Source organism: Apteryx rowi, unplaced genomic scaffold (genome assembly GCF_003343035.1).
Source record: "Apteryx rowi isolate R43461 unplaced genomic scaffold, aptRow1 scaffold_91, whole genome shotgun sequence".
NCBI lineage: Eukaryota > Metazoa > Chordata > Aves > Apterygiformes > Apterygidae > Apteryx > Apteryx rowi.
In genome coordinates, this window is record NW_020451216.1 from 1,952,498 (window position 1) to 1,961,704 (window position 9,207).

Here is a 9,207-nt window from a genome sequence, read left to right on the forward strand (position 1 = left end):
AGGTGAAAAGGGTTGTAATGATCAGCAAATCATTCCGCCACATGAACGACAGTGGATATATCTAGTTAAAGTCTGCAGACTGCACATTACCATAGCAACRATGGAATTCCAAAATAAGCATGTATTTATAATGTAGCAAGCATAGATTTAATGCAATCCATTTTTCAAGTCAGTCTGAGATTCGAAAGCCAGGAGAACAGCTTTAAATCTCTCACACAGTAAGTGTTAGACAATGGCTAAAATGACAGGTAAGAGAAGATTTATGGTTATATAATTCCATGTCAGGAAGAACTTTTGTTCCAAAATATCTCAAAATAACTATGTAACTGTTCTTAAGATGATGATTTAAATCTTTATCGGGTAAGAGTTTTAGAAGTGACAAATGTCTAGAGATGACCCTAGAACACAAACATGCTCCCCAGGCTGGATCCAACCAGCTCCGAACAAATGTCAGCTAGGGTGAATCAGTGTAGTTTCACTGAGATTATTAATTTTTTCTCTGTTAAGCTTTTGATCATGTCTTATTGTGCAAACTAACTGGACTTCAGAGCCTTAAATGAAAAATGAAAAGCTAATGCCATATAGGTACACCTAAGACTAGTAGATACTATATAGGATAAAAAGGGAGTTGAAGAAAGGGAAGGGCTCAAGGAGATCATCTGAGTCTTGAAGGTAGAAAACAAGAACAAAAAGAAAAATTAATTCATTGTGTTCTGTCACTGGTGAAGTGTGTACACTTGTGACGTCCCTAGGAAAGGCATAAAATGACATTTGAAAGGCGTGAGGCACAGTTATCGTGAATCGCCAGAGGTATGCTGGCCATGCAATCAGAGTATTTTCTACTGAATATTCCCCCCTCCAACGTGAAAAGAAAGCTAACAAGATAGAATTGTTTTTTATCTTTGTAACTGATAACAACTTAGGTCTCCATTTTGGGATATATTAAATGCTTTCTGCAAAAGAGAGTCGCTCTACCCTACTCTCAGGGTGCTCAGCACTGCAGGGAGAGCACAGAGAACAGCCTTGAATTTAYGAAGCACTAAATGTTATTTTAAGTCAAATCGACTTCCTCATTTGTGCTGTTTGTCTACTCTGCATTTGGCAATCAGCTTACAGAGTCAAACAAAAGCAACTGGCAGGAGTATTGCTCATTTTAACGTGGTCAGCAGCTCACATAAGGAGCTGGGAAAGTATGGAGGACAAAGGGAAATATGGATAGGGTGCAATTGCCTGCAGGAATCATGAAGGGATGGGAAGAGTAAGATCTGCTTGGAAAGAACAGATGTCAAAGTCATCCACTCCTACAGACCAGGAAAGTCACACCTCCAAAGGTAAGAGACAGGATCAACTGTTGGGGAAAAAACTAGCCAAGACTCAATGAGGAAAGCTCTACTAGCTGGAACACATGACAGAGAGCTGCCAACCTGACTGAAAGAAAGAAGGCTTCTCGGCAAGAGTCTTGCCAAAGAACATGAAAAGAGTAATGATAAAGCCCTAAAAAGTCCTGATGCTATCCCTGAGAAGTTCATACCTACAGACTATCAGCAAACCAGAGAAGAGGGGACATGTTTGAGCCAAAATTTAAAGATAAAAGACAGCTCATCAAGTATGTATTTACCAGCAGGACTGACAGAAAGTGCAACAGTAGAAGGAACTAGCATTCCCTGAGCACCACCTAATACAGTACACCTGCACTAGGTGACACTGTGTCACTGAGACCAGGCATGGTGCTATGTCTCCTCCTCTTCCTCCCCACCCCATTCACAGAGCAGCTGGATCTGGCACTGTTCAGTGCCAGGAACTACTAAAACCCTGCAACAGAGCAGAGCTCCTAACGTGAAAAAATGGTACTGCTGTATGACAGAAGACTAAAATAAGGAAACGCCTGCAAGAGAGGAACAGACCTACATCCTGGAGAGGAATAAACAGCAGGAGGGAGACTGAAACAAGAGGATTAAAGTACTGTGAAATGCAAACAACTTCTGCATTTTTTTCAGCAAGTATCTCTGCAAGCATCCCAGCAGACAGGAATAATTTGGAACTTACTGCCTTGTTTTTAATATGAATCTTAATTATCAGGCCCCAATGTTTTCTGACTTCTGGTATGTACCAGAAAGAAAAAAGCAGGTGGGAAAAATGGGAGGGTCTTTAAGCTGAGTGAAATATGTCTGTCATGCACCAGCACTACTGYGGCCCACACAAGACCCTTTTCCACAGGGAGATGATTATAAGGTGAGGGGTCCCAAGGGACTGTCGGTGCCCCTCTCCAGTGTGTGCTGGTAAGCAGCTATGGGCCCAAAGCAGCCTGGATCAAAGGAGGGTCAGAGCAGTCATCCTCTCAAATTTCTTCCTGCCCAACAGCACTGCTCCTGCTGGCATGAGGCTCACAGTGTGGGACAGGCTTTTTTTGTTGCACACTAGTAGGGTGTGCTGCGCATTATTCTCTTGTCTGAACTGGTATGCAGTATCCAGCAGGTTATAATGGCAGATGTTTTGTGCCTGGGAACTTCAAAGTAGAATCTTAACACACCTGTATTTTGGCTAGCATACACTGTATGAGTAATTAAATAATATAAAACTAATTAGGAACATAAGAGAACCATCCATATGGAAAATGCTCTATAAACAGGTCTATTTTTTTACTAAAGGAAAAGCCAAAGCGAAAATACAGAATTGCTAATACGCAGACATAAACAAAGGTGCATGCGGCATATAGATCTCAAACTGGTCTCAAGCATTCCATACAAAACTGGCCCCAAGGTAACTATATTTTCTAGTGAGGAAACACTGCTGATAGTTTTTGCTGGAAGCAAGCCATCAATTACCAAAGCCAGGACTAATCCTGCTCTCTTATCATGACGGAAGTTTTGCTTTTATCAGGACTTCAGGATCCATATTAAACAAATATTATCTCGTTGTCAAATTAAAATGTAAAGAACTTGGTACAATGTGTTTGATTTTCTGGAATATTCACGTTTGTTATTCAGATGCCACTCTTCAGCATTTGGTACTCAGATTTTACTTCTTGGGATTTGGGCTACTAATTACAATCCTCTTAAAATCCCTAAGGCCCAGTTTTGCTATCATTTAACTCAGTAGCAAGACTTGACTCCTGGAAGTGGAAGCTCAGCCATTTCATTTTAAACTGGACATTGGAGACGAAGGGACAACTTTTCACGTTCATCTCTTCAGAATCTGACAGTAATTGCCTAGCAAAAGGCTTAGTCCTACAAGAACATAGATGTGCCACTAAACTAGGTCAACTCCAGCAAAAATATTTTTAGTACATTCTGTTCACCAGCACTAAAAAAGAAGCCGAGGAAACCCCAATACCCAAACAAAAATATATTAAAGTTCACACAAATGTTTACCACTGAATCAGACAGAAAATTAAAGCTTCAATGGAAATGCTGAGTGAAGGATACAACTTTCTTACCTGTAAAATATTAAATCTTTTCACAATAAAGCTGTTTCATTATTTATCCTCTGGGTAACTAAATACTAACATAATTGTTCCCTGTTAGTGTATGCTATTTTCCTGTTTAATATCTACTGCAAGAGAGCAGTTACAAGACTAAATTAAAACAAAACTACCAAATGGAAGAATTGCTCTAAGAAAATTAAAGGAACTTGTTGGTATCAAAGCATTTCTGTCGCTGGGCAGGAGGAAACATGTACTTTCTCCGTGAAGAAAACTGGAGAGCATTGGAGTTAGACATATCTTTCAGTAGGCATCAGCATGACTCTGAAACTGTTCTCAGCTCCCACTCAAATCAATTAAGCTGAAATCTAAAATTGATATGAAAACAAATGGCTGTAAACTGGCATGTATACATTTAGTACGGGAATTAGAAGAAGCTTCTTAGCTATAAGAGCAAGTGAGTTCTGGAAGATTTTCAGTGAGAAGCTGGGGGCAAAAAATATCTGCGCAATATACTTATTAAAGGGATTATATGACATGACATGTGTAATAACAGGTGATTGGAGTATGTTCCCATGATGCAAACATTAATCTCAGAATTAGCCCCAACAAGGTGTGACTACCAAAAGACCAATGTCAGATTCACAGCCAATGCATGGATACCACAGCTGAGTCTTCCCTGCCATTAACTTGGTATATTGTTCAAACACTGTCCCCAGTTTACCTCTTATTCAGAGAAAAAAAAATCTAACCCTAAATTCTTGGTGCTCCCAAGCTAGAAGTCCTATGTGGAAAGCACCACAAATTAGCTTTTAAGGTCATCTGTCTAGCTCATCTTGAGTTACAAACTAAAATTAAAGAATTGACTCATCTGGGTGAAAGACTAGACCCTTAAGTATTGTGGACAGAAGCTAAGCTATTCAAATGCTCAAAATACTCTGAAGTTTTCCCAGACTATATGCGTTTGTCCAGAAAGGAAAGTGAGTTCTCCCAAAATTCACCAGGAAAGAATAAGAGCGACTCATTTTACCATAGTCCTACACACCATGAGATAGTTCTGAACATTACAGGGCATTCCTTTAGAGGTCCTAGTAYCTCGTGGAAGCACCATTAAGCCAAAGCTACGGCACCCCCATGAGTACAGCAGCTCACATATGACTTTGCAATCTGGCTCTGTACACCGTTTGCAGACCAAATATCAATTACCCTAGTTAGTACTATAATGAAGACAAACCTTTTGTGATAGCACAGAGCATTTGAGGAAAGAAACAGTCTTGTGGTGTGAAATCTGTGGAAGTAGAATACTTCCAAGGCAGAAGGCGATTCAAGTTGGAGGAAAAGGAGTACAACCACTGAACGACAAACAAGCATTAACACACAACTTAAGGAAGGCAAATGAGGGCTGGGTCTCATCTGCCTGGAGGCCAAATCAGCTCTCAGCTGCCCAAGGAAACCAGAGTCCTAGGCTATACAGCCTCTGCCCCTAGTACCGACACAGGAAGGCACCATCCTCTTTGTTGCCTCTGCTCCCCCAAAACAAAGCAAGCCACTAAGAGTTTCTCCTCCAAGTCAAATATCACAGTTAAGCTTCAGTTTTACAGTAGTTTACAGACACAGTTGTGTAAATGTTGAGCACCTCGTGGAGCCCTCAGAAACTTCCTGAAATCAAATGCTGAATTTGCTTCTTGTGAGTGACAGAAAACCACAAGCCAGTCTTTTCATGTTCCTTTATCACATCAGATCTTCAGCTCTTTCTGTATTCTTATAATGAGCCAAAGTAAACCTATTTTTCATGCATTACCATTAACCTGTACAATCTACATTTTCTCTTTTGTTAGACAGATGAGTTTTGGAGCCTTTGGTGATAGCCATTGGTAATCATTGCTCAATATTTTAAAATGTACCTATTTAAACACTGTACGAGTATTTTGCAGATTTTTTTTTAGTGTCCCTCCAAGGTGTTTGCATGCCTTGTGCAAAGAAAATAAATAGATCAAATATTATGGTACCACAAGCTGGTCAATTATTAGCTTTTGCATACCCAGATCATGGCCTTTCTTTACAAGGACACGTGTTAATATATAATAGGAGTGTATTTCAGTTCTTTTTTAATTGATTTTTCAGACACATTGCAGCCTTATAAGGTCACATTGGAAGTAAGTTGGTTAAAGAGAGGCCTTTCAGAACAAGAAGCCACTAGCCACATATAATGAGAAATACAACTCACTAAACATGAAAATAATTCTGCAATTCATTCTGTACCAGTCCCAGGCCAACATTCAACATTCATCTCACTAGCCTCATTTAAAAGTGGGTGAACTGTACATGACAGAGTTTTAAACAATAATCTACACTTCTCGTATCAGAGAGCCATAGGAAACATAGTGGGCCAAATTTACAATCCAAGCAGGACTAACTCCATGTGACAGGCCCTCAAGGAAAAGGCACTTGTCCCAGTGATACCTTCCCAGACCGTGATGTAAGGATAATTTGGTTCAACCTCAGCAAAGGATTCAGATTTAGGTTTCCGACCTCTCATCCAATTTGTCTCCTTGTGATGAGATGACAGGCTTTCCGTCTATATCTGGGGAGCTGTATACATGAAATACTGCCTTTCTGTACCTTAAGGCACGGTTTTCAACTGCTAAAATTAAACTGCTGCTGGAGGTGATGTGAGTGCTCTTATTCTAGCGCCTGTTTTGTTTTGCTGAAGTCTGTGAGGAAGGGTTTTAYCTAAGCTGAAACAAGCCACTCTTTCACCACAGGAATACTAATAGCGCCTAATGCATCTGTGACTATCCCTGCAAAGGTGCGTTTGCTATTTAATACACAATTATCATTCTGAAAATGTAGAAATGGTAACAGTGGGAAAACTGCAAACAAGTTTAATCTTCTTTTGCTCTTAGGAAATGAGGTGGCAGGGAATCCCAAAAGGCCAAGCAAAGTACACACGGCAATCAAAATGTTTGTGGCTACATTCAGAGAAAGAAATAGGAAAACATGAAAGAGAAAGATTTTATTCAGAGAACAGATTAAGTAAGTGAGGGTTTTCTGACCCCAAACATTCCTAACATGTCATCGCAGATAAAAATGCTCAGAGAAAAACCAGTCAGAAAACCAGAGAATGGTAGCCAGAGAAACGTACACTGAAGAGAAGAGAAAGACTGAGCCAAAGAACCAAAGACCAAGAAGTAGCCTGGACTCACCTGGCTCACTGGGGAGACTTCTGATAAGATAAAGGAATTCGTATCAGAAAAGTCCAGTTCAGCCTTCAACAAACTGCTTGAACTTTGTACTGTTGTGTCAGATATGGGGCAGTTTTAATGCAAGGAGGACTATATTACAGGTCTGTGTACTGTGCTGAGACCACGTTTATTCTATACCACATTCAAAGTCTTACAGAGGTAAATACACCCGAACAAGTTACACCAGAAGTGTAAGGGTATGAGATCTGTACACTCCTATACACAATCCTACACACATACACAAACTAAAAAAATCCTGAGTGGTATATTTGAGAGAGTGGCTAAACTCTCCCATCTCTTTGCTAAGCAAAGGGGTGAGGGGCTTAGGAGGAAAAGGACCCTGAAACTAATGAGAGGAGTTTCTGAAACTGTCTGTCTAGCAAACCCACTTCTGAGTTTTGCCATCCATTTCCCTTTAAGTATTGTAATTAAATTGCTGAAAATGAGCTCATTCCAGTTGCATTTTCAAATGGGATTATAATAAATTATTTATGAATTGCACATTACATATTTATAAGTTATGATTTGCACCTCCTCAGAAGGGGCCTGTAAAAGAAGAAAGAATTCAAAGCCGAAGCCAGCAATGTATTATAATCCACATGTACAACAGAAAAGTTAATTAAGCACTTTAAAGAGAGTAGTGTACAGAAATGACCTGATCTCTTTAATTAACATATAATGTCAAGTGTCCTATTGCAAGAAATAAGAAGGAAAGTATTACAAGGGGTAGGTGACAAGACTTTCTGCTTTAATCTAGAATAGCTGTTCCAGATGACTCTGAGAACCCTCTTTATCCATAGGAACATGAAAAACATAGCTCTAAAATCTTCTAGGTGTACTAGGTCTGATACAGACTGCAGAAACTAATCAGTCAAGTCAGCCGCAGAATCTGGATGAGATATTGGAGTAGCTATGAAGGGTCTTTATTGCTAAGCATAATCTTAATGACACATCTTGTATCTCTTTGCAACTTTCTCTGTTATTGAAAATTTTATGTTCTTAAGTAAAACATATTGTTTCATCCTTAAGTCTTGGCTAGTGATAAAGCAGATTCTATACATCTGATACAAAATACAGCACTTCTTTCAGCATAATGAACCCATTACTTGCAGGGCAACTGGCAAACTGCTGGAAGGCTTACTGCACACCATTTGTGGGACTCCCACAAGTCACGAGGGGGATCTACCACTGACCTGAAAGACCCGAGTTACAGGCAGACAACACAAGTTGCTGGGATGTAAAGAGGCATTTGCTTAGCAAGTTTGAGTCTGTCTCCTCAGAAGGCAGTAAAGTAATGGAGAAGTTGGAGACTTAGGGTCACCATCACAACACTAGCTAAACTGACAATTTAAATTACACCTTAAATTATACTGGTGTGATTTTCCCATGTTACATTATATCATGGAACAGATTAGTGAGATGCAGGTGAGTCTAATTAGATCCAGAAACTTGACAGCAAAACCAAAACCAGTTTGGAACTGTCTGGGTAAATTTAGGACAGAGGCCTGAACACACCAAATGTTCTTCTGTTTATATTGTCTTAGGTTTTAAAGCTTGTTCATCTGCAGTTTGGGATTGTGTCCAAACTCTTTATGAGTTTGTTTTTCATTTGGCTGCATCAGAAAAATCTCTGTACAAACCTGAAAACCCAGAGAAACCTGAGATACCTACGTTTCTTTTAGCAGCATGGACTTTAACCTTGCCACATAACACATGCATACATGCTATTAAAGAGCAAAGTTTCTAGCTCTTAACAGTTGTGAGAAAAACCCCAAGAATTTGAGCAGTAAAGAGACAGGTCTGCATGGAACTTGGAACGCGAATTCTGAGACCTGTCTATTAGCTCAAATGCCTCCTAATGGCAATCTGAAGGCCAACATTGTTAAGAAGGTTAATCATTAACTTATTAATAAGCTTATCAATTATATTTTCTATTCATTATTGTTTGCATAAGAAAGCAAAGGGAGGTTATAACTTACACACAAATGCCTTCTTTGGCACCCCAAACTGAGTGTTATACCTGCTACTGCACCRCATTTCCTCCCTATCCTCCAGTCAGGAAGAAAACAAACTGAGCAAGTAACTCAGAGGTCCACTGGCAGTCTTCTTGCAAGCAGTCAGAGGATGTCTCCTGCCAGATCGGTCAGGACGTGCCTTTCAAGGGAACTGTGTGTTCACAGTTCTGGTTGAAGTAAGTGGGAGCTACAGCAGTTCAGCCTATAGTGCTTTGCCCCCTGCCCTAGCATGGACCTGATTCCCCATGGTTTGCTCACCCTCACTGATTTGAGCGGTCTGAGGCAAGGACAAAGAAAGCAYTGAACTCTTCCCATGTGCAAATTTTGCCTAAGAGAAATCTTATGGGGTAAGTTCTGCGCAACTGTTTTCTCATTTGTAACCCCGGACTTCTGAGGCTTTCCTGTTTCACAGAGCGCTGGAATGATAAAAAGTTTAACATAGAAACGCTGAAGTAACAATACAATATGCTACATGTCCATGAAACATTCTCTTGGAATCTAGCAGAATCAGACAAAAATGTTTTAA